This window comes from Heteronotia binoei, chromosome 4, assembly GCF_032191835.1.
Source record: "Heteronotia binoei isolate CCM8104 ecotype False Entrance Well chromosome 4, APGP_CSIRO_Hbin_v1, whole genome shotgun sequence".
NCBI classification, from domain to species: Eukaryota; Metazoa; Chordata; class Lepidosauria; order Squamata; family Gekkonidae; genus Heteronotia; species Heteronotia binoei.
Genome location: NC_083226.1, coordinates 1,658,972 through 1,684,809, shown reverse-complemented (window position 1 = coordinate 1,684,809; position 25,838 = coordinate 1,658,972). Strand labels below are relative to the sequence as shown.

The 25,838-nt window shown below is 48.5% G+C and overlaps 1 protein-coding gene across 25 annotated transcripts in view; it reads left to right on the top strand.

The window, feature by feature from the left end:
• CAMK2G (calcium/calmodulin dependent protein kinase II gamma) overlaps nt 1–25,838 on the top strand; it is a 279,494-nt gene that overhangs the window by 78,031 nt on the left and 175,625 nt on the right. The window lies entirely within an intron of this gene.

Genomic DNA, 25,838 nt, shown 5'->3' with positions numbered 1-25,838 from the left:
CAAGACAGTGGGTGCAGAAGGCTTCGCTGACTATGATTTTTATTTCATGGGAGGTGGGGGAGAGAGGTGTCTCTGGGCTCAGACTAATGGGAAGGCCTTATCTGGGAGTTTTTCTTAGAAGTCAGGAGAGTTCTGATGACAAGACATTTGCTTGATGTGCCCTGCTGCAGCGCACGGAGGTTCTCATAGGCTGGCAAGTCTGCATTCATTTCTCCTGGCCAGCCTCAGCAGCTTCTCTGGGGCTGTGCTGGGAAGTGCAGTAAGTGCTGGGTGGGGGTGGGGAGTCCTTGGCTGGCGTTTGTGCTTTGAGAGAATGTTCCTGTTGTGTTAAGTGCCCGAGAGGCAGATGGGAGGTTCAGAAGAGGTCCACATTTGCCTGCACTGCTTCAGGGTGGAGAATTGAAAGTTCAGATGCTTCCCTAAGTTAAAATCTTCCTACTTTTAGAAGGAGTTTAGACCACAGATGATATTCCTGGCTGGGCTGTGCCAGTTCTGGTGATGCAGAAATGCTGATTCCAAATGGGCCACAATTTCCATGAAAGAATGGCTTTGTCATTTCAGAGTGCTTTCTGGTTTCAGCCTCTTCCCCCCCCTCCCGCCCCAGATTCCTAGGTAGCAGCTGGAAGTGTTTCCCACTAATTTCACTCGCTAATTTCACTCGCTATGATGATAATGGATTGTCACATTCAGATATTTGGCTGGTAGATGGTGTTCTGCAATTCGCGATGTAGCTGAGTTCTTGGGAATTGCAGATGCATCTTTGCAGCATTCCTGCTGTTCCAAGCAACATGGACTTCTGGAGCTGAGCTGGTGTTATTTGCTCCATGGCCAAAAATGTCCAGGTGTTTCTTGAGACTTTTGGCCACAGCTCCAAGGGCTCCAGTGCCAAGTGGCATGATGGGCACCTTCTTCTCCCAGAGGTCCTCTAACTCTCTTCGTGGGGCTTGATATTTTGTTTTGAAATCTAATAGATGTGTTTTGTTGCAAGCAGATGCTTTCTACTGCTCAATTAACAGTGATTGCTGGTGGTGGTGCTGCACGCATGCACGAGTCCACTCCTGTGGCCAGATGGTGCTCTGGGCCATGACCTACCTAGACAACTCCCTCGTGCCACTGCCTCCCCTGACTTACCACTGCTGCTCCCCTTCTCTGGCTACTGCTTTCCTGCAGCCCCCCAAATGACTCCTGAGATTTTGGAAGGCTAGGTAGTAAGATCCTGGCCGCCATATTAGGGGTGCTTAGTATCAGCCACATTCCATCCTGGAAGCCCCCTTGTCTCAGGTGAAGCATCATGCTGAACTGGCTGGTGGGTTTAGGGGCATTTTTAGGTCCATGAAGCCTTTTTGGTCCCAGTCCTCTTCCTTCACCTGATGCTCTAAAAGTGCGTCCCCCATTCCTAGCGGAAGCTAATACCCATTGTCAGCTTCTTGTAGTGTGCATCTTCCGCCTTGTGTGCACAAAATTGTTCCGAGTGATCACCTCAGTGTGTTTTTTAAATTGATGTTCTTAGCTGTGCCTGAGAAGCCAGTTGTGCCAAGACTGTGGTGCTGCCTGCTCACTTGTACCAGATACGTTACAGCAAGTGGGCCATAGGCTGGATTTCCACCATGGTGTAAATGAAATTGCTAGGTTGCTCCTTAGTGGTCAAAACCAAGGTGAAGATTTATGTAACCAAGGTCTCTCATGGTCGAGTAGTCCACATTTCTCTTAAAAACAATGACACCATTGGCTCTTTTGGTCAGGAAGCTGGATCATGATATGAAAGCACAAAGACCCCACTGGTGGACCTCCTGACAGCACCTGGGTTTAGGCCACACAGAGCGTTGGACTGGATGAGCCATTGGCCTGATCTAACATGTTGTTAGTCATTTCTGAATCATGTCCTCTACATGGGGCTACCTTTGTGCCGAACCCGGAGGCTGCAGCTAGTGCAGAACGCGGCGGCTAGGCTGTTGTTAGGACTCCCCAAGTGGGAGCATATACAGCCGGGGCTATGCGGACTGCACTGGCTGCCGGTTATGTACCAGGTTCGCTACAAAGTGCTGGTCATTACCTTTAAAGCCCTATATGGCCGAGGACCGGCCTACCTGAGGGACCGTCTTTCCCCATACGAGACCCAGAGAGCACTGAGGTCAGCAGGGAAAAACAAGCTGACCATCCCTGGGCCAAAAGAGGCTAAACTTCAGAACACTCGTGCACGGACCTTTTCCATCGCGGCCCCATGCCTATGGAACCAGCTCCCGGAGGAGGTGCGGGCCCTGCGAAGCCTTGACCAGTTCCGCAGGGCCTGCAAGACCACCCTTTTTAAGCTGGCTTTTACGGACTGCTGATTTATGATTGTTAAATAAAGGGACCCGCCAACATGATTTTGCTTACTGAATTGTTTTTACATGAATTGAACTGAATTGCCTTTAAATAAAGTTAATTTTAAAGTCTGTATATTTATTGTATTGTATACCTATGGATGTTGTTAGCTGCCCTGAGCCTGCTCCGGCAGGGAGGGTGGGATATAAATAATTTATTATTATTATTATAATCAGGAAGGTGTGAGCTTGTTGAATGGGCTTGGAGGCTGACTTGAACAGGAAAGCTTGGGGACTGTTTCTTGAGTTGCATTTTAAAAAATCCTGGAATGGTAACATCTGCAGCAATGGGACTGGCCCATAATAACACCACCAGTGGCCGACCTCACCAGACTGTGGTGATCCTGAGACCTCTGAGTACAGCTAACCACCAGAATTCAGTCGCTGCCTGAAATCATGACAGTAGCACATGCAAAGGTTTTAAAATTGTTTTTATGTCTTATGTGTTTTTTTTTATCGGTCACACTAGTGTGCTCGTGTTGACCCTTGGTCTGTGAGCCACCCTGAGCCTGCCTTTGGCGGGGAGGGTGGGACATAAATAAATAAATATAGCAAACTAATGAAGCAAACTACGGTGGCACCCTTAGTACCCTCAACCACTTGGTTACGGTGCCATGGTTGACTTAGGAGTGCTGCGTTACCATTGGACACAAAGAGCCAGGTTGAGGACCTCCCCTTTTACACAAAATACTGATGATTTCCTGGCATCTCTGAAAAAGATGGCGATGTCATTGAGCGCTTATTTGTCTGGGCTTCCGCAGGTACAACATTATGCACAGCGACAAGAGGGCTTTACACACACGCACCCATTTTAGAAGAGTCTTCCAGGGCAACAACTGGTTTTGTATCCTCCTCAGAGTGCCCAACAGTACAAACTGTTGTCTTTCACAAGGCACAGGAGTACTTTGCATCCTCAGCAGATGCACCAGCAGAAAGATATGGGCCAACAACAGAACCCTCAATTCTGTCTATCTGTCCCTAAGTTGAAGGGTGAGATTCATTTTATAGAATATTATGGCTAATTGGCGCTGTGTATGTTCTAATGCTTGGGTGCTGTTGGTTCCTTGAGAAGGTTATTTCCTTGAGTTTCATTCCTTCCCTCCTTTGGGCCTTGATTCATCATGATCCTCACCCAGAGCTTGAGACACAATTGTCAGAACTCTGTACAAAGAGAACAGCAGAGGTTCCAAAGGGTTTGGAATCCAGAGGATATGATGTTTCTTCGTTCTTGACAAAAAAGGCAGAGGCCATTGGCCGATTTTAGATCTGAGATCGTTAAATAAGCACTTGTCTGTTCATGAGCTCAGAATGGTCTCTTTGTCATCAGTGTTGGAATTACTGTCTGAGAGGATGTGGTTTGCAATCCTAGACCTAAAAGATGCATATTTTCACATCTCAATTCACCACTCGCAGAGAAGATTTCTAAGATCTCACGATGGGTCTCAGATAGACCAATATATAGCCTTACCATTTGGTTTGTCTATGGCCCTTCAGGTTTTCACTAGCTGTATTGCAATTGTGGAGGCATACCTTCGGACAGAAGGATGCCCAATATTTCCTTACATAGATGACTGGCTTGTAGTTTCAAAAAACCCAAGAATTGCTGTGCAACCAGTCACAACTAATTATTTCCACCTGTGAGAGCCTGACGCAGTCCCAAACATTTCAATTGAGTGGCGCTTGTGTGGCGCTTGTGTAGACTCCTTTCTGCCCCTGGAGAGAGGGAACAGTATAAACTCAATGGTCTCAAAAATCTTTTAAAAAAGAGGTTTCAGACCATCAAAATGATTCAGCGTTTCCTAGGCCTCTTGGCATCCACAGCTGCTGTGGTCCATTTTTCCCTTGCTCAGGATGTGTGAACTATTGGGGGACTTTAAAAATTAATTTATGTGGCTACTACTGGTGATCAAGGTTTAATGTTTCTTTTTTTAAGATGTGCTGACCATGTAATAAATTGTTGTTGATGTGAAAATAAATGGTTGGTGTGGGACACCCTTTTGTTGTTCTCATGCAAAGGTGAGCATCAGAACCACTGCGTGCCCCCCCTCCCAGTTTTCTGTATTTGATGCCATGTGTTACTGAACCCATTCCTAGCTGCAAAAAAAAAAAAAACACTAAACAGCTGATGACTAGGGAAAGACTTAACAGGTGTGCTGTCCTCTGTGCACATATTGCTAGTTTAATTTCTGTTGGTCTGTAGGGTGTGAGAAGAAGTGCATTTTTTTCCTGGGAGGTTTGAAATGGGCAAAACCATTTAAAAGGTTTTTTTCTGGGCAGAGAATAATAAACAGGAGGGAGGAAAGTCAGTTCAATCGCTTTTGAGGCGTACCTCAGCTCACCCTCATACAGTGCTAATAGATCTAGCAGGAGAGATAATGGGTAGGTCAAGCTCTTCCACTTCTTCAAACAGGGAATAGAGATGTGGAGGACTTCGAACTACCGTGGATCCAGGAAACACTTATCTGGGAGCAGAAGCGTGGTTTAATGGCTCAGAAATTCCTGCTTTCTGTTCTTCATTAGCCACCACGAACTGCCTTAAAATTTGTGAAAGTTCATGGTGGCTCTTCATTTTGCAAATATTGTTCCGCGAACCATGAACCAGCCAAAATTTGTCACAAACTTTTGTTTTTGAGCCAGTTCATAGCCATTCCTACTCTGTACCCCATTTTGGACCTCCAGAGAAACTGGTGAGCCACTGTGCAAGAAATGATATTGGACTAGATGGCCAACTGGTGCGACCCAGCAGGGCTTTTCTTATGTTCTTCTTATTACACAGAATGAGGTTGTTCATACAATGTAAAGCCATGATATTATTTTTCACAAAGAGGACAAGCAAACTTGCACTTGAGTATTGCAAAAGCTGGGCTTCCATTCTGTCAGTCTGCGGGAGCAAACCACTGCTTGGACTCCTTTCTCTGGGACGGTTAGTTCAAATTCTTCCCTTCAAGATAGATGATGGAGTCCTGAGGGTGCTGCAATTTGAGAAGGTGCCAGCTATTTGGTAGGTCAAGTTCTTCCCCTTCTTCAAGCAGGGAACAGAGATGTGGAGGACTTTGAACTACAATGGATCCAGGAGAGAGTTTGGTGCAGTGGTTAAGCGCGTGGACTTTTATCTGGGAGAACCGGGTTTGATTCCCCACTCCTCCACTTGCAGCTGCTGGAATGGGCTTGGGTCAGCCATAGCTCTCTTAGGAATTGTCCTTGAAAGGGCAGCTGCTGTTAGAGCCCCACCTACCTCACAGGGTGTCTGTTGTGTGTGGGGGGGAAGTAAAGGAGATTGTGACCTCTCTGAGACTCTGAGAGTCAGTGTATAGGGCAGGATATACATCCAATATCATCCTCATAATTTGATCCTGCCAAGGAAAGCACAAGGTAATAACTACGAGTCCTGAAACTGCACTCCTGTCACACAGCTGGACCTAGGAGGACCTTCTACTGGCTGGCACCACTCTGGTCAGGGTCTGTAAGGAGGTCCCAGAGCACCCAACCACCCCTGTGTCTTCCATATTAATAGATACTTCCTAATTGTGACCAAGGAGACGCGAAGACCCAAGGAGTATAACAACAACAGTTTATTTACAGTGCTTAAATAATAAATGGGTGATAAAGATTTAGTGCTAAAAGGAATATGAAAACAGTAAAGGTTGGTGCAAAGAAATAAAAGCCCTGATGCATTTAACTACACAGTCCCTCCTCTACTAACCAACACTCACCCCTTGCCTTGGATGAAGGAGCTTTCCCCTGCTACAAGCTCTCTAGGCTACAGCCTGCCTCCAGCTCAGCCTTCCAGGAAAAGAACACTTTCTGCCTGGGCTTGGCCCTTTTATGTTCTCCTCCCAGGCCCCACCCCTCTCTGGGCCAGTTTCCCTCCAAACCCTTGCCACTCAGTCAGAGGGACAGGAGGGATCCTGGGAAATGTAGGCTTTCCCCAGTAACTCCTAGGCAGGCTTCTCGCTAGGCCCAGGACATGACAACTGTGTTGCCCTGTGAGTGTTAACTGAATCAGACACTGTGCTGGAATGCACAACTCACTTGGGAGAGTAGCTCCTGCAATGGTGGATCAGGTTCTATGCAGCCTTGGTAAATACAAAGATTTTTGCTAGTCCCCTTATCAGCATCCACCTGTCTTCCTCATTTATGACGCATCAACAGCTTGAAAGTAAAGAGCAGCCACCTCTGTTGATGAGAGCCAGTTTGGTGTAGTGGTTAAGTGTGCGGACTCTTATCTGGGAGAACCGGGTTTGATTCCCCACTCCTCCACTTGCACCTGCTAGCATGCTAGCATGGCCTTGGGTCAGCCATAGCTCTGGCAGAGGTTGTCCTTGAAAGGGCAGCTGCTGTGAGAGCCCTCTCCAGCCCCACCCACCTCACAGGGTGTTTGTTGTGGCGGAGGAAGGTAAAGGAGATTGTGAGCCGCTCTGAGACTCTTCGGAGTGGAGGGCGGGATATAAATCCAATATCTTCATCTACCTCGCAGGGTGTCTGTTGTGGGTGAGGAAGGGAAAGGAGATTGTGAGCCGCTCTGAGACTCTTCGGAGTGGAGGGCGGGATATAAATCCAATATCATCATCATCATCATCATCATCATCATCATCATCATCATCATCATCATCATCTTCTTCTTCTTCTTCTTCTTCTTCTTCTTCTTCTTCTTCTTCTTCTTCTTCTTCTTCTTCTTCTTCTTCTTCTTCTTCTTCTTCTTCTTCTTCTTCTTCTTCTTCTTCTTCTTCTTCTTCTTCTTCTTCTTCTTCTTCTTCTTCTTCTTCTTCTTCTTCTTCTTCTTCTTCTTCTTCTTCTTCCCTGCTGAGCTGCTTGGGAAGCAAGACTGCCTTGCCACAGGTAACCCACTAAGGGGCGACAGGGATGTTTCTGTCTCTTCTCTGTCTTTGCAGAATTTATCTATGATGGGAAAGCAGACATTCACCTGATAAGTTGAAATGTTTCTTCTGCACCTGAGGATATTCCTAATAGAAAGAGATCAGAACAGGAGAAGCAACACTTGGCCCATAACCCAGAGATCGATGTAAGGGGACGGACGGTGGCTCAGTGGTAGAGCATCTGCTTGGGAAGCAGAAGGTCCCAGGTTCAATCCCTGGCATCTCCAAAAAAGGGTCCAGGCAAATGGGTGTGAAAAACCTCAGCTTGAGACCCTGGAGAGCCACTGCCAGTCTGAGAAGACAATACTGACTTTGATGGACCAAAGGTCTGATTCAGTATAAGGCAGCTTCATATGTTCATCCGGTCATGTCTAAAAGGCAACAAATGGCAGAAACCACAGTGGGAAGCTACATATAAATAAAGGAATCGATATGTAAAAGTCGTGGCACTTTGTATAGAAGCAAACGTCCTCCCTATGGTGTTAGCAGCTCAAGGATGTATAAAAGATGTTCTTCATGTCTTCCTCCTGTGGGGAAGGAATGATGTTCAATGAAGTGAAGATCCCAAGTTTTCTTCCACTAAGCTTATTAGGCTGGAACCAGTCATTTTCTCTCTCTGGTGAAGGAATGGAGTGTGGTCTGGGCACATTCAGCTGAAGAAGTTGCAGTAGTAGAAGAATAGGTGGACTGATGCCTCGTCTTCAGCTTAAGTGTGTTTTAGGGTTGCCAAGTCCAATTCAAGAAATATCTGGGGACTTTGGGGGTGGAGCCAGGAGACTTTGGGGGTGGAGCCAGGAGACATTAGGGGTGGTGCCAAGATCAAGGCTGTGACAAGCATAATTGAACTCCAAAGGGAGTTCTGGCCATCACATTTAAAGGGATGGCATACCTTTTCAATTCCTTCCTTCCATAAGCAACAATGAAGGATAGGGGCACCTTCTTTGGGGGCTTATAGAATTGGACCCACTGGTCCAATCTTTTTGAAACTTGGGAGGTATTTTGGGGAGAGGCACTAGATGCTATACTGAAAATTTGGTGCCTCTATCCCAAAAAACAGCCCTCCCAGAGCCCCAGATACCCGCAGATCAATTCTCCACGATTTTCTATGGGAATAAATCTCCATAGGGAATAATAGAGTTCCCAGCAGACATTTCCCTCCCCCCTCTTTCTGACGACCCTGAAGCGGGGGGGGGGGGGGCGGGTCTCCAAACCGGGGAATCCCCTGCTCCCACCTGGGGATTGGCAACCCTAGTGTGTTTTGAGAACAGAAGATCCAAGAAGATGTCCTTTAGGAAACCTTTCAAAGGAGCACACAGGATTAGGCTGGAGAGCATTTAGATGGGTACTGCTCCATCTCTTTGATCAAAGAGCCTTTGTAAATGTGTTTTTATATGTTTTATATGTTGCAACAGCCCCGTAGCACAGAGCGGTAAAGCTGCAGTATTGCAGTCCAAGCTCTCTGCTCATGACCTGAGTTCGATGCCGGCAGAAGTTGGGTTGAGGTAGCCAGCTCAGGGTGGACTCCGCCTTCCATCCTTCTGAGGTCGGTCAAATGAGGACCCAGCTTGCTGGGGGGAAAGTGCAGATGACTGGGGAAGGCTATGGCAAGCCACCTCGTAAAAAGTCTGCCGTGAAAACGTCGTGCTCTGAAGTCACCCCAGAGTCAGAAATGACTGGTGCTTGCACAGGGGACTACCTTTACCTTTAACTGCCCTCAGCCTGCAATGTGGGAAGGGTGGGGTAGCAATTCAATAAATAGATAAATAAAATCTATGAAGTTGTTAGGGAAGTTTTTGCTCTGAGATTCTGTAAATTAGGCAAGGGCAGATTATTTAGCCTCCTAATTTTTAATTACATGTCGAAAGTTTTAATGTATTTTTAAATTATTATTTTTGTTGTAACCTACCTGGAGTCTGCTTTTAAATTCCTCAATAAATCCAGTGGATTTTTCTGTAAAAACAACTGTAACAGACATTTTAATGAAAGAAGAACCAGTGGGGTATTCAGCTGGCATTCCAGTATTCAGCTGGCATACCAGTGGTGTATTCACCTACAACGGCCTTCTTCCACACCAACACTCCATTTTGTGTCCTCCTTGAATGACAAGCTTCTCAGGTGTTAAGAATTGTTGCACCGTGCATCAACCATGGCTGGGTTAAAATGGCTCCATCTGTAGAGTCCCAAGTGCTCTGTGTCTAGTGTGACCCATCCTTTGGTGAGGGGGCTGGCTGGGAGAGGAGCAGCTAGCCTGCCATAGGCTGGGAGAGGTGTTTCATGATGCCCACACTGAGTGGCAGCAGTGCTAATCTCGGCCAGCAAAGGGACTCGGGGGTGAGTGACTCACAATATGAGCGCACAGCATTTGCTGTTGTTGTAGCAGCAGAGGCCACCGTATCTGGGCTCGTTTGCTCCTAGGGGCTCTGCATTGAAAGGGAGGTGTCACTTCAGTACTTCCGCTTGGTTGCAAAGACAGCAGCATCTTGCCGTTACATCATCTCTGGAAATCCAAGCCAACAATTGCTGTTTGATTGCTGCCCCCTTGAAAATGGTGGCGCCCTTGGCTTTTGTCCACTAGGTGATCATATGAAGACATTCTCTCCTGAGTCAGGCCACTGGTCACATCTGCCCCAGTGCTGTCTTCTGAACAAAGACTAGAGTCCAGCAGTGCCATAAAGACCAGCAACATTTTCCAAGCTGCAAGCTTTTGGGAGTCAAAGCTCACTTCGTCAGATACTGTCTTTTGCACAGTTTTGTGTAATGGGTGCCCAGAATAGGACATTCTGCGTGAAAGGTATTCTCTGCCACCTAGCAGCAAGGGAGATGGCATGCTCCGGACTCAGATGTGAAGCGGCATAGTGCCTTTCTCATTTCCCTGCCACCATTGAGTCTTTGTATGGCCCACAAGAACAGGACCTGCTGGACCAGAAGTTGCTTGAGTTCATTGAAGTCAGTCTGATGCCATTAGCATATCAGAGGAAGAAGAAGAAGAGAAGGAAGAGGAGGAGGAAGAAGAAGACGACCACCACCGTAGGTTTGTACCCCGCCCTTTTCTCGGAGTCAGAGTCTCAGAGCTTATCATCTGTGGGGGCAGGTCTTTCTCACCCAGGCCTTGGCATGCAGGCGGCTCTTTCTCTTTCACTCCTTCCTTGCAGGGAGAGCAATAGAGAAGAAGGTTGGAGTGAGTCGCTGTCCCTCTTTTCATGCCTGAGACTTGGCTGCAACTGCTGGCTGTTGAGTCTTGGCTGGGAATGGGTCAGGAGCGGGGCATCTTCTCAAGAAGGATTAGACTGGAAGGTGGTGTTTTGGGACCTCCCGGCTCATGGTGATGGGCTTTGTGTGCATGGGCAAAGAGGGCTTTCCTGTTGTGACAATAGATCAAGATGTGTAGCCATGTTAGCCTGTCTGTAGCAGTAGAAAAGAACCAGAGTCTAGTAAGAACATGAGAGAAGCCATGTTGGATCAGGCCAGTGGCCCCTCCAGTCCAACACTCTGTGTCACATAAGAACATAAGAGAAGCCCTGTTGGATCAGGCCAGTGGCCCATCCAGTCCCACACTCTGTGTCACATAAGAACAGAAGAGAAGCCCTGTTGGATCAGGCCAGTGGCCCATCCAGTCCAACACTCTGTGTCACATAAGAACATAAGAGAAGCCCTGTTGGATCAGGCCAGTGGCCCATCCAGTGCAACACTCTGTGTCATATAAGAACATGAGAGAAGCCATGTTGGATCAGGCCAGTGGCCCCTCCAGTCCAACACCCTGTGTCACATAAGAACATGAGAGAAGCCATGTTGGATCAGGCCAGTGGCCCCTCCAGTCCAACACTCTGTGTCACACAGTGGCCAGAAAAACCGGTGCCATCAGGAGGGGCCAGGACGCCAGAAGCCCTCCCACTGTGCCTCCCCCCCCAGCACCAAGAAGACAGATCATCACTGCCCCAGACATAAGAACATAAGAGAAGCCATGCTGGATCAGGCCAGTGGCCCCTCCAGTCCAACACTCTGGGTCGCACAGTGGCCAAAAAAACCCAGGTGCCATCAGGGGGTCCATCAGTGGGGCCAGGACACTAGAAGCCCTCCCACTATACCCCCCCCCCCCGAGCACCTAAGAATACAGAGCATCACTGCTCCAGACATAAGAACATAAGAGAATCCATGTTAGATTAGGCCAGTGGCCCATCCAGTCCAACACTCTGTGTCACACAGTTGCCAAAGAAACCAGGCGCCATCAGGAGGTCCAGCAGTGGGACCAGGACACTAGAAGCCCTCCCACTGTTCCCCCCCCAAGCACCAAGAATACAGAGCATCACTGCCCCAGACAGAGAGTTCCAACGATAAGCTGTGGCTAAGAGCCACTAATGGACCTCTGCTCCAGATGTTTATCCAATCCCCTCTTGAAGCTGGCTATGCTTATAGCCACCACCACCTCCTGTGGCAGGGAATTCCACGTGTTAATCATCCTTTGGGTGAAGAAGGACTTCCTTTTATCCATTCTAACTCGACTGCTCAGCAATTTCTTTGAGTGCCCACGAGTTCTTGTTTCGTGAGAAAGGGAGAAAAGGACTTCTTTCTCTATCTTCTTCAAGACTAACACAATTTGTGGCAAGGGAGGAGCTTTCCTGAGTCACGGCTCACTTCTTCAGATGCTCTTTTCTGGCCACAGATTTTGTTAGTCTTGAGGGAGCTACTGGACACTTCCTCTTTCCTGCCTCTGTTGCGAGGAGCCGAAAGGTTCAGGCTTGAAAAGTGTGCTGGTCCCCAGAGAAACCAATCTCCTTTCTCAAGTTTTCCTGAGCTTGGCCCCATTTCTGTTGGGATTGGACCATTTTTAAAGTCGTGGCTGTCTGTTTCCCCCTGGTTCGCTCTTTGGAGGGTGGGGTTGCAGCTGCTCGGAGGGCTGGTTTCCCCTGCCTAGCCAGACTTTGTGTTCTGTCCCTCCACGTGACAGCCGATCAGGCACCCTGACCTTTTCCGTCCTGTCACTTCATTTGCCTCTCCCCAATGCCCATGGCTCCGAGGCCTGCTTAGATTTGCAGACGGCTGCTGCCTTGCGATATTCTGCTCCCGGCTTCCCTTTTGAAAAGCGAGGACGGAAAGCTGAGAATCTCAGCCTGTGCATGTGTGCTGTTCCTTGGGTTTACCTGGGCTAAAGAATCTGCATTTCCATTAGAAGCTCACAAATCCTGAAGGCTTGAACAAACGCAGCCCAGAGCTTCTTTGGGTTTGAAGAAAACTCTGGCATGGACCTTTTCTGCTGGATCCCTGCACGTGTTGAATGACAGTTCTTTAATGCCTGCACCTCCACAAAAGTCTTATGGGCTTGACGTTTCAGAAACCCGGAGATGCTTTTCTGTGCTGTTTCTTCTACAATGAAGAGGAAGAAAACTTTTACCCAGACGGAGGACCAGAAGAATTAAGGCTGCTAGGCATGACTGGAAATGCCGCATAATCTAAATGGTTGCTTCCTTGTCTGGATTTCCTTATTGTGGTTCACTCATTACATTTTTCAGAAACATTCTGTAAACATTGGAGCCTGTAATTAAGCGGGCTCTTATAAAGATCCTATATATTGTACACTCTATTTAAAAGGTAATTTGAGAAAGCCATTCCAGTTCTGATCCTAATTGTTGAGGACAGTTCCTCTGCTCGTAATCTGATTACTTTAGAACATCTCTGCTCACCGAGTCTGAAGATACTGAGAGTGCATCCCCAAATTCTCATGGGATGGATACTGTTGGTAGAGGAACTACTTGGCATTCAGCCTGTTTTCCTCCTTTATAATATCAAGCCATGTAAACAATAACGTATCAGACATCTTCTAGGACTGTATTAAATCTCAGTGTTTGTCACCTATAAAAGCAAAGTAGAAGTCCGGTGGCGCTGGCACCTGAAAGGCTAACCAGTATTTATTCCAACATGAGCTTTCATGAGTCAACTCATTTTTTTCATGAGAAACTAGAGGCCCTGTGTCAGAGACCTCAGTGTCTAGGTCAGGGGTGTCGAACTCATTTGTTACGAGGGCTTGATCTGACATAAATGAGACCTTGTTGGGCCAGGCCATGTGTGTATCTATTGAAAATTAGGTAGCAGAGATGGAAATTTTTTAAAGGACACAAACAAGCATGACTAAAATAGGAGTCGATTGCACCTTTAAGACCAGCTTAGTTTTATTCAGAACGTAAGCTTTCGTGCGCATGCACACTTCTTCAGACTAAAGGTTTTTTTTAAAAAAAAACAAAAAAAACTTAAAATAAAACATTTGCACTTGTTGCTTTTAAAGGTGTTTTCTTTGTATTTCTCCCATGGGATCCAGGGAACTACAAAGCTCTGGGTCTTTCCCTCTCTCCCTATGGGACCAGGAGGGGGAGGAGCCTCAGCCAATGGAGAAAATGGAGGTTTTGCTCTGTAGCTCCTGTGTGATTGAGCAAGCCTTGAAAAGCAAGCTGAGATGCAGAAGAAAGCAAGAGAGAGGGAAAAGGAAGCAGATGACTGCCTGTTGCTCAGGGGCCTGATAAGACCCCTCAGAGGGCCTGATTCAGCCCCCGGGCCACTTGTTTGACACCCTAGTCTAGGTTGTGCCATTGGTTATGAGAGAGGTCCCCGTCCACAAGTTTCTGGGTTAATATGGAGGAAATGGCTTTCTGTCTTGAAGAAGTGCTGTGTGACTCACGAAGGCTCCTGGTGGAATAAATGTTAGCCTTCAGGGTGCCAGAAGACTTCTGTTTTGTTTTACTATGATACACCATAGAATCATAGAGCTGGAAGGGACCAAGAAGGTTGTCTCTTTGGAATTAATGTTGAATCTTAAGTATTGTTACTCTCTGTGGAGAAACGCCAGTTTAGGACTGTATTTCACTGCGAGTTGGCTGGAGGAGTCTATTAAACTCTGGAAGCAGGCTTTGGCCTAGTCTCCTTTCCCTCCCCCCTCCCTTCCCGTCTGGAACCAGCAATTCTGGGAGGAGCTTCCTAGAGAGACAGGAAGTCCTTGAGGCCTGTCTCCCAGAATGCTGCAAGAGAGGTAAACCAGTTCCTGGGCGGGAACTGGATTTTATATAGGAGATTTTGGGTGGAAAACCCTCGGTTAAAAGTGGGCAGTCGTTCTGTTAGTATGGAATTCAGACAGTCTGAGGAAGGTCTGGGCAGGCTTGCAGCAGTCCAAGTGAGGTGCCTGCCCTGCATGACACCCAGTTAGGCCAAGGATGAGAGAAGGGAGAGAAGGCGAGCAATTTTTCCCTACTATGATTTATTTCTTCTGTTCACTTTTTAAAAATGTCTGTACATAGTTATATACTTTAAATGTTATGTCTGTTTAAAGTGGAGTCCCTCTGTGCCACCTGGTTCCCCCGACCGCTTGAAACGCTAGGAGTGGGTTGGGGAGTACTTTGGGTGGAGGGAAGTGGTGGAAAAGGTGGTTGCCAACTCTCCAGGGGAGCCCCAAAGATCCCTAGGAATCCCCAAGAAGGGATCCTAGCAAGTCCAGAGGGAGGTGAGGAGGCTGCCCCTCCTAACTAGAGCCCCAGACAGGGACAGTAGTGGCAGCGAATACCCCGAGGCAGCAAAAAGGAACGGCCCTTTCAGGTCAGCATACCAGGAAGGGCTGGGCAGGGCTAGGGCCAGCTAGCAGACGCATGACCGGTCCGCCACACCTTCCTCTTAAATATCTGAAGATTAGCTTGTGGGAGGGGGGTGTGTGGTGTCAGTCCATATAGTGCAGAAGCTGGAATTTGTGGAGGTCCTGGTCCGTATTGTGGGCAGTGGAGCATTGGCCCAGGGTCAAGGCAGCTGTCATTTTATTTACTATTTATAAAGCATCCTAAAACCTGTTGTTCTGTAAGAAGCAGGAAGAATCTAAAGATGTTCCCTAAAGAGCTCTGGATGCAGACTGTACAGGAATTTAGACTGGTAATGCTTTGCTCACAGCTGAATCATTACAGAAGATGGCTTCCAAGTAATTTCACACCAGAAGAGCCATTGTCTGTATCCAAATTGTACCATCCTGGACTTAAAACCAACCTGCACTTTCCTGCAACTGCAGAATGAAGCGCCTCTGGGTGGGGTGGGGAGCTGTCTCAGAGATTCAGGTTAATGTTGCCTTTCTCTTGGGCACCCACATGAAAAGTTTTGGAGTCTCGAAGCCAGTCTTGCAGAGAACCAACCAGCCGTCCTTAGGAGAGGCCTTGCCCTTGCAAGTCTGAGGTTTCCGTTTTCTGGGTAAGGCTCCATCCCTAAGGTGCATGAACTTTATGAACCTTTTAGTAACACACTTTGGTGATACTGTCACATAAACAATTAGGGATTATTGAATGGCCGGCAGATAAGGGAATAAGATGGGCAGTGGTTGGTTTGAGAACCTTTGTGACCAATGCGCAAGGCTGTAGCTAGAGTGAAAAACACCTCTTTGGAAAGTCAGGCCTTCAAAGCCTGGTTTGGGGAGTGACCCTCAGGTGGATTGCAGGAGTCTGCTTCAGAGTCCTTAATTGCAGGGCCTTCCAATCCCTTTGGAAGGAGCATTTGTGGATTGATGACCTGTCTGCATTCCAAGTGAGTCAGTGATGGGGATCCCACAGCCCTTTCTGCCTGACCTTTCTCCGTGTGCGGTGGCGAATGCCATGGTGTTCCGGGAGGAGTCCCACACAACTGGAGTGAGCTGGAATTCTTTGCTCTGTGCTTGTCTCTGCCTGTTTTGTTGCCCTGGAGACGGAACAGCGTGGAATTCTTTCCCCCTGACCAGAAATAGTTTCCTGTACCTTGTGATTGGAGTGCTTTTCTTCTTGGTTTGCTGCCAGCTCTGCAAATGTGGGTGCATGCATGCATGCGTGAGGTCGTGGCTCCTCGTCGTAAGGTGTGCGTGTGGGGACTGCTGGCCCTGGCCTTCCGCTGTTTCTCAAGGGGGTGTCAAGTTTCCTGGAGTGATTGCTCTTGATTTACATCTCCTGTGGCATTTCATCAGTTACGTCTTGTCTGCTGAAGGCCATGGGCTGGTCAGCTGTCCATCTTGGCTGGTTCAGCAAGTGGAGCAAGGGTAAACGCCCGCCTCTTTCTCCATCTCTCTTCAGACTGGCTGATCAGCTGTTGGCTTCCCTGCATTGTTTCCTCTTTGAAATGTTGTAGTTCGAGTAAACCCCGGCCCATAGCCAGAAATTTTCTGCTATTGGGGCAAGTGAGAATAGCCGAGGGCAACCCATCACATCACAAGTCTGGTTTAGAGGAAGAAGAGTTGGTTTTATGCCCTGCTCTTCACTACCCTAAGGAGTCTTGGAGCAGCTTACAATCACCTTCTCTTCCTCTCCCCACAACAGACACCCCATGAGGTAGGTGGGGCTGAGAGAGCTGTGACAGACCCAAGGTCACCCAGCTGGCTGCATGTAGAGGAGTGGGGGATCAGACCTGGCTCTCCAGATTAGAGTCCTGATGCTCTTAGCCATGGCACCAAACTGTTTAGGACAATTGCAAGCCAGTTCGCTGTGCAAGGACTTTGTGGTATTAAAGTAATATAGTAAAGAGTACTCCTGTGCATGTGCAAATGATCTTTCCTTTTTGCCCACTGAATAAACACAGTTCTTTTACCTATGCGGTCAGGGCAGGCATAAGATCATTTTTTAATTTTATATTAAAAAATTAGGTTGAATTTCTATCCCACCCTTCCTGTGAATTACAGCATTGGTTTAAAACAATAATCATACATTTAAAACTTTAACATTTGACCCCTAATGAGATGTATTTGTATTTGTGAATTTCCTGCATTGTGCAGGGGGGTGGACTAGATGACCCTGGAGTGTCCCTTCCAATTCTATGATTCTAAGTTGGCATTCAGACTGTTTTCATGGTATCCCAGTAGTATTCAATAAAGAAGAGATGGTAAAGGCTCTGTTCTCAGCAGTAACAACAAAACCATAGAAGAGGTGGTAACAGGTGGTCTCAGGAGGGGTCAGATGGCATTTGATGGTATTTGATGTCTGCTGCCTCACCCAGCAGCCTGGCAGACCGTGCTGGATTAAACCCTGTGCAGGCCCCTAGGCAGTCGAAACTTGGGGGCCCCCTTGCAAATGATCTCAGAGTTGGAGTGCCCGCCCTGTGCCCCCACTGCAACCTGCAGGCACCTTCTCAAAAGCCCCTTTAACAAAGCTGTGGGGGAGAAGGAGAGAGAAGCAAACTTGGAGACAACAGCAGCAGTTGCACCAGGCAAGTGGGGCAAAGAGCGGCTCAGTTGCTGGCTGTCCTTGCAGGCTGGGAGGGCTGCAAGCAGGGGGGAAAGGGGGGGGGGAGTCGACCCAGGTCCCCTAGAGCCGTGGAGGCCCATAGGCCAGTGCCTGCTTTGCCTAATTGTTAATCCAGCTCTGCTGGCAGAATAGCTCCATTTTATGGGGCCCTGATCTCTAGTGGGAACTGTAAAAGGTCCCATAGGGCTGTTTTCTAGTGGGAGCTTATTCTACCAGATTGGGGCCTGGGTCAAAAACGGCCTGACTGAGACTTGGTCTTTTGGGCTGGGAACCACCTGTAAGTGCTGATCTGGTGAGTGCAGCTCAGGTATAGGACCTCCATCTTCATTGGATTCAGCTTCAGCCGGCTCTACTGCCACAGCCCCCAAAGCTCTGTCCAAACCTCTGGGGTCGAGACCATCTGTCCATTAGCAGGAAGAGTGCGGTTGCTCAATTGCACAGGAGCTACAGAGCAAAACCTCCATCTTCTCCATTGGCTGAGGCTCCTCCCTTTGGAGGAAGGGGAGGAGGCAGAGTTTGCTTTGTCAGGCTCTCTCAATCGCACAGCAGAGCTACTGAGCCAAGCCTCTCTTCCTTCTATTGGCTGAGGCTCCTCCCCCTCCCATTCCCCTGGGGGAGGAAGGAAAGAGCCAGAGCTTCCTTTGCCCAGTTCCCTGGATCGCATGAGAAAGATACAAAGAAAGCAGCTTTAAGACCAACAAATGCTAATGTTTTAAGTGTGTTTTAAGTTTTTAAAAAAAATTTTAATTGTGTTTGTCTGTGTCCTTTATAAAGAGCCCCGTGGCGCAGAGTGATAAAGCTGCAGTACTGCAGTCGGAGCCCTCTGCTCACGACCTGAGTTCAATCCCAGTGGAAGCTGGTTCAGGTAGCCGGCTCCAGGTTGACTCAGCCTTCCATCCTTCCGAGGTCGGTAAAATGAGTACCCAGCTTGCTGGGGGGAAAGTGGAGATGACTGGGGAAGGCAATGGCAAACCACCCTGTAAAAAAGTTTGCCGTGAAAATGTTGTGAAAACGTCACCCCAGAGTCGAAAACGACTGGTGCTTGCACAGGGGACTACCTTTACGTTTTTATGTCCTTTATAAAGTTTATATCTCTGCTACCTAATCTTAAATAGGTACACACATGGCACGGCCTGACAAGGTCTCATTTATGTCAGACCCAGCCCTCATAACAAATGGATTTGACACCCCTGGTCTAGCTCCTATAGAGGGGTTTTGGGGGGCCCAAGGTACTCTTTCAGGGCACAGCCTTGCAGCTGCTCTCAGAAACCGCTAAATCAGGTGCCATTAGATGAGATGGAGGAAACGAACACAGCTGATTGGTGGAAATTATTTGGTGGAGCATTGACCTGGTTGGCCCCCTGTGTCTAGGTCCTACGTCCGTTTGCCGGCATCTCCAGTTAAAGGATCTGGCAGGGTATGACAGGAAAGGCCTCGGGGTGAGACCCTAGGGAGAGAGCGGCTGCCAGTCTTGAGCAGACAATACTGACCTGGATGGACCCAGGCGGGTCTGAGTCAGTTGAAGGCAGCTTCAGGTGGGGGCTTTGGAAAAGAAGAGAAGCAAGTGAGACATCTGAGCTGCAAAAGTGGATGTCGTCTGCTGTACCACATGGCAATGGAGAAGGGCTTCTGGTAAGGAGGGAGCTGTGTGGTTTCCCAATTTCTCTAGGAGTTAAGTGGCACAATTAGAAGAGCTCTATTGAATGGGGGTGGGGGTGTTGACGTATTCCACCACCTCTCTGGCTCCCACAGTGTGGTTTTCAGGCCTTGAGGCCTCCAGGGCATAAAAGCAGTCAGGCATTTTCGACAGGCTGCCTGGAAGCCCCGCCCGCAGCCGGCTCGACTGTTTCTCAGGTTCTTCCTTCAGCTCAGGGTCTTTCCTCTCAAGACCATCGGGAACTGAGCAGCATTTGCCTTCTGGCCTATTATTTTTCGCCTGGGAAATCTTTCTTTCAACTCGTCCTGAAAGGCAGCTACAGATAGCAATAGGAAATAGTGCTGCACGGCGCAGTGTTCTTTCATGTGTCCAGAAGTATAAATTTCACAAAAGGCATTGGCTCTGGGCTCTTCCTTTTTGTCACTTTGTGTGGAATGTGGTATCTGGCTCACCTTCTGTTTCTGAGGTAAAGGATTCCCTCAGTCATGCAAGAAAGGCAAGTTCCCAGCCCTCAGGCTTGCTGTGTCGAAGGGGAACTGGCAAGGCAGTGCCGGGGTGGGCCTCCTTGGGTGCCTGTAACTCGTGCCTGCTTACACTTGAGACTGGTCATCTTTCAGGGGCCACCTTAACTGTGCAAGAAAAGCATCCATTTGGGTTGTGAGCATGGGGCAAGTGAAGCTTTAAATAAGTTGCATCAGTGCTTAGTTCTTGAAGCCCCTTCTTACATGCCCGGGGGGGGGGGGGGGAATGTTGTTCACCACTTTGGGGTCAGGCAACATTCTTTCTCCAGACCAGTTTGGCCAAGAGTCTTGGAGGGTCCCTTTCCCCCTTCCCCTTTCCCCCTTCCTCCTTCCCCCTTCCCTTCCCTGCCACTTTCTGGGCACGGAGCGGGGGTCACTGGAAGTGTATGTTGGAAGGAGGTACTTGTGAATTCCCTGCATTGTGCAGGGGGTTGGACTAAATTGCCCTGGAGGTCCCTTCCAACTCTGTGGTTCTAGGTATTATGGAAAGACTGGGACTGGCTTTTGAGCAAAGATTGAAAGAAAAGCTGTTCTCTGCTTTACACATCACAAAACAGAGGCGTTTGCGAGAAACCAGCAGGTCTGTTTTAAAATGCGGTGCCACAGAAGGCTGCGGGGCTCCCGGTGCATCTACGTTTGGTGAGGTGTGGACTTCCAAGAAATGGGATAGCTTTTGGCAACCCTCAGGAGGTGGAGGACCTGGGAAGCCTGGGGGCTTGCTGGAGCATCCCAGAGGTCCCTCTCTCGTTAGTCGTGGCCAGCTAGATCAGGGGTGTTGAACTCCCGTTACGAGGGACTGATCTGACATAAATTAGCCCTTGTGGGCCGTATCAGACTGGGCCATGCGTCTACCTATTTAAGATCAGGTAGCAGAGATATAAACTTTTTAAAGGACACAGACAAACACAGTAAAAGATTTAAAAAAAAATCTTAAAATAAAACATGCTTAAAACATTAGCACTTGGTCGTAAAAGTGCTTTCTTTGTATTTCTCCCAGGGGATCCAGGGAACTGGGCCAAGGAAGCTCTGGCTCTTTCCCTCCCTCCCCAGGGGACCAGGAGTGGGAGGAGCCTCAACCAGTTGAGAAAATAGAGGTTTTGCTCTGTAGCTTCTGTGTGACTGAGCAACCCTTGCAAAGCAAGAGAGGGGGAGAAGGAAGCAGACAGGAGCCAGTTGCTTGGGGGCCTGATAGAAACCCTCTGGGGGCCTGATTCGGCACCTGGCCTGCAAGTTTGACACCCCTGAGCTGGATACTTCTGCCAGGACCACAAATACAGCATCAAGGGAGCAGCCTGTTTGCTTTTAAGAGCTGCACTGCATCCAGACATAGAAGCTCCATTTAATTCTTGTGACTGGTAGCTGTTATAGGCATTGCTAAGAGCTAATCTAAGCAAATGGGTGTGTATGTGTGGAATTCTGAGGAATCTAGAGGGAGGGCATTTAATTCAATACTGCCCTGAGCCTGCTTCAGAGGGGAGGACGGGATGCAAATAAAATAAAATAAACAACAAAACCCTCCCTGCATAGGAAGCTAGGCAATTAGGAAGAAAGGCACTATTTACTCAAATGCAAGACTGGGTTTCTTCACAGCTGTGTCATAAAAAGAAGGGGAGGAGCCATCTTGCATTCACATGCAAGTTAAACAAAGCAAGAGTCAAGTTGCACCTTTAAGACCAACGAAGTTTTATTCAGAATGTCAGCTTTCGTGTGCTAGAAGCTCATGTCATCAGACAATAGTATGGAATGGCATGCAGTCCTAAATAGAGAGAAAGTGGGCAGTGAGTTCGTATGCAGAGTTAAAGAGTCACAAATTGGTGTCTGGTGTTTGTTAGTTTATGTTAATTGGGCTGAAACAACAGCAAAGGGTAACGCACCAGCCAGCGCCTTACCGTCCCTGATGGAGACCGTAACAGGCTGGGTGTTGGAGCACCCAAGACTTTTGATCCTGGGTAACTTCAGTGTTCATGCCGATGACGCGACCTCCAATCAGGCGGCAGACATAGCGACATCCACAGCGACACTGGGACTCTCCCAATTTGTAACAACGCCCACTCCCCAGGTGGGACACATGCTGGATCTGATCTTTGCAGCTGCCCTGTGGTGCAGAGTGGTAAAGCTACAGTACTGCAGTCCGAACTCTCTGCTCCCGACCTGAGTTCGATCCCAGCGGAAGCTGGATTCAGGTAGCCGGCTTGAGGTTGACTCAGCCTTCCATCCTTCCGAAGTCGGTAAAATGAGTCCCCAGCTTGCTGGGGGGAAAGCGTAGATGACTGGGGAAGGCAATGGCAAACCACTCCGTAAAAAGTCTGCTGTGAAAACGTTGTGAAAGCAACGTCACCCCAGAGTTGGAAATGACTGGTGCTTGCACAGGGGACCTTTCCTTTCCTAAAGTTATGTACAATAATTCTTTTGTGCGTAACATTTTTTTAGTGGGGTTCTTTTTCATTTGGGGAGCCAGTTCAAGGTTGGCAGGCTGCATTTGCCACAAGGCAGCGCTATGATGAATGCCCCCACCTGGTGCCCAGAGTGGAATGGCCTAGAACGTTGCTTGGTGCCATTCGGCTCTGATCCGGGTTTGCATTTTCAGCATCCTGCGGAACGGCTCTCAGGCCATATGAAATATTAATGGGGACTTTGCTTTCCTCTTACAGAGTTCCAGCATCTAGAGGCTCGTCCAGGGAAAGGCTCGTCCACTGCTTTTGAGAATGTGTTCCTGCTGCGTAGGAGGGAGAGAGCCCAGGGACTCCTACGGGTGCGCGGGGTGGGCAGCTGCCTGCCTGCATTGAGCCTGGTCTTTGTCCATCCGACACAAGCAGACTCTGTGGCCCTCCCTGCCCCTCCCCCACGGGATTTCATAGGGGTGTGCAATTTTATAATCATTTTTTATGGTTTGCATCATTTGGACCCCCAAAAGTTTCACAATTTCAAAAAAAAAAAAAATCCTGGATCCCAGTACTGGTACAGTATTCAGATCCAGAATTCCCCCCCCCCCCGCCCCCAAATCCTGAATTTTGGGAGGTCCAATAGACTCAAGAAGCAAAATACCAATTTAAAAAACCCAGCTTTGTAGGCTGCAGGAGAAGTCATTGCAAAGCTGAGCTGGTGTAGTGCCAGTTTGGTGTAGTGGTTAAGTGTGCGGTCTCTTATCTGGGAGAACCAGGTTTGATTCCCCGCTCCTCCACTTGCACCTGCTGGAATGGCCTTGGGTCAGCCAGAGCTCTCTTATCTGGGAGAACTGGGTTGGATTCCCCCCTCCTCCACTTGCAGCTGCTGGAATGGCCTTGGGTCAGCCATAGCTCTCTTATCTGGGAGAACCGGGTTTGATTCCCCAGTCCTCCACTTGCAGCTGCTGGAATGGCCTTGGGTCAGCCAGAGCTCTCTTATCTGGGAGAACCGGGTTGGATTCCCCACTCCTCCACTGGCAGCTGCTGGAATGGCCTTGGGTCAGCCAGAGCTCTCTTATCTGGGAGAACCGAGTTTGAGGCCCCACTCCTCCACTTGCAGCTGCTGGAATGGCCTTGGGTCAGCCAGAGCTCTCTTATCTGGGAGAACCGTGTTGGATTCCCCAGTCCTCCACTTGCAGCTGCTGGAATGGCCTTGGGTCAGCCAGAGCTCTCTTATCTGGGAGAACCGGGTTGGATTCCCCACTCCTCCACTTGCAGCTGCTGGAATGGCCTTGGGTCAGCCAGAGCTCTCTTATCTGGGAGAACCGGGTTTGATTCCCCACTCCTCCACTTGCAGCTGCTGGAATGGCCTTGGGTCAGCCAGAGCTCTCTTATCTGGGAGAACCGGGTTTGATTCCCCACTCCTCCACTTGCAGCTGCTGAAATGGCCTTGGGTCAGCCAGAGCTCTCGCAGGAGTTGTCCTTGAAAGGGTGGCTTCTGGGAGAGCCCTCTCAGCCACACCCACCTCACAGGGTGTCTGTTGTGGGGGAGAAGATATGGGAGATTGTAAGCCACTTTGAGTCTCTGATTCAGAGAGAAGGGCAGGGTACAAATCTGCAATTCTTCTTCTTCTGGTGGGAACCATCTACTCCCTGCTGGCAGAGTCCCTCACAGCTGGGCTCCCTTCTCCTGCAGGCAATACTCCCTCTAAGCTGTGGCATCCTGTGAGCAAAAATTCTACTTGGAGAGCTACTGGCATTACAGTCGTGACCTGCTGCATAAATGAGTTTGCTCGGAGGCCATTTTTCCTGAGTTAAGTCAATAATGTGTGAGCCAGAGGATAAAAACCTGTGAACCAGCCCCAAGCTGGCAGGAATAGCCTGTTCCCCATCTGCACAGCTGATCCTCAGGCTGACTTCTGCAGCCCATTTAAACTTTAAAGGGACTGCAGCAATGTTCCCTCAAAGCTGCAGGGTCTTGTGAGCTAAAATCCTACTTTGTGAGCTACTGGCATTAAAATTGTGAGCTATTGGCATTAAAATTGTGAGCTGCTGCATAAATGAGTTTGCTCTGGGGCCATTTTTCCTAAGTCACAAATGTGTGAGCTAGAGGCTAAAAAACTCTGAGCTAGCCCCAAGCTAGCAGGAATAGCCTGCTCCCCATCTGCACAGCTGATCCTCAGGCTGACTTCTGCAGCTCCTTTAAACTTTAAAGGGACTGCAGTTGAAGCTGAACAAACAACTGAGAGGTGGGAGCAGATGGCGCTCTCGGCTGTTGTTGGATCTACCCGGTAATGCCTGAATACATCTGGGATTTTTTCAGGAATTTTTTTCACATTTTCCTAGGAAAATCCAGATGCATTTGGGATGCCGAAATCTACCGCAAAAATACCGGTAAGTGCTGTGCCACACAGCTTCTCGCTTGAAATTGTTCCTTCTGCGTAGCTGTTAATGGCAAAGAAGTTCTATGTGGAATCAAAGATTTTTCAGAGTAAAAGCTGTGCCTGGGTTGATCTAGAGACTCAAGTGCTGGTCCAGACCTGGGTTCAAATCCTCACTTGTGATGAAACTCTTGGGCTGACCTCAGGGCCAGTTGCACATAGCTGATTGTTTTCATGAGGATAAAATGGAGGAGGCCTTTTGGCTAAGATCAAGTGTAGTGTGAGAGTGTAAGTGTGTGTGCGCACGTAAAATGGGACTTCTTTAAAAAACAGTTTGAATTTAGCAGAGATCCTTGGCTCTAACTCTGAGCATGCCGTGGACAAGTAGTGAACGTGTCCCAATAGCTTAAATCCTACTGTGCCTGCCTCCACTGCTGACTTTCAAATCTCACGCTCACCTTGTCTCGGAAGCTTCTTCTTCTCCTTCCCCTTTTTGGCCGTCATTCGAAAGAGCCGGTGTGTTGACAAGGCCCAGTCCTGTCTGACTAGAAAGGGCCTCCAGGAACGTCTCACTCCCTCACTCCTTTCATGTCGGATTTTTCAGCATCACGGAGAAGCTGCTGCCTTGATGCTTCCCTCCCTCATCTAGATGGCAGCTCGGTTGGAACTGACATTATTTTTCTTTTCTTTTGCAATGAATGTCCTCCTTAGGAGGCAAAGATAACGGGCCGCATTTCTCTCCTCCCTGCCCAGTCGCTCCTGTGTGTGGAATGAGGCCGGCCTGGCCTGCCTCATTTGTGAGTCTCCTTGAAGCAGCAGAAGGGGTAATTGCTTTTGTCCCTTTTCTCTGCTCTGGGTTTTTCTCCAAACAGTTCCCTGAAATCCATTCATCCTGGCAGGTAGCTCGCTGTGTTCTTCATGCTGAGGGGACTCAGATTTCTACACTCAAAATAAATGAAGAGTTTTATTAACGTTTATACTTATGTGTTCATTCCAAGGTGGATATTGGCGTTTGGGATATTTTTAATAAATGAGAGAGACTGAAGATTGGTAGATTTCCCAGTAGGGTTGCCAGTCCCCTGTAGCAGGGGAAGGAATTTTTTTAAAAGGCCTGTAGTGTGATATCACTTCCAGGGAAACCCGGAAGTGACCTCATGCTCTTCTAGGAATTGCCAGAAACCCTGTGGTAAAATCATAATGTTGTTAGTGATTCCTAGAGAGGTGTGACTTCTTGCCCCAGAAGTGATGTCACTCAGTTGTTGCTAGCTCCTCTCCCCCGCCCCCTCCCCCTGTTTCCTGCCCTGGTCTTCTGCTAGTTGCAAGTCATCTGTTTATTCAACAGAGGCTCTCCCAGGCGGCAGTCCAATCAGATATGCCAGGGCAGACCTGGGTTCAAATCTCCACTCAGCCATGAGAGCCCATTGGGTGCCATTGCCCT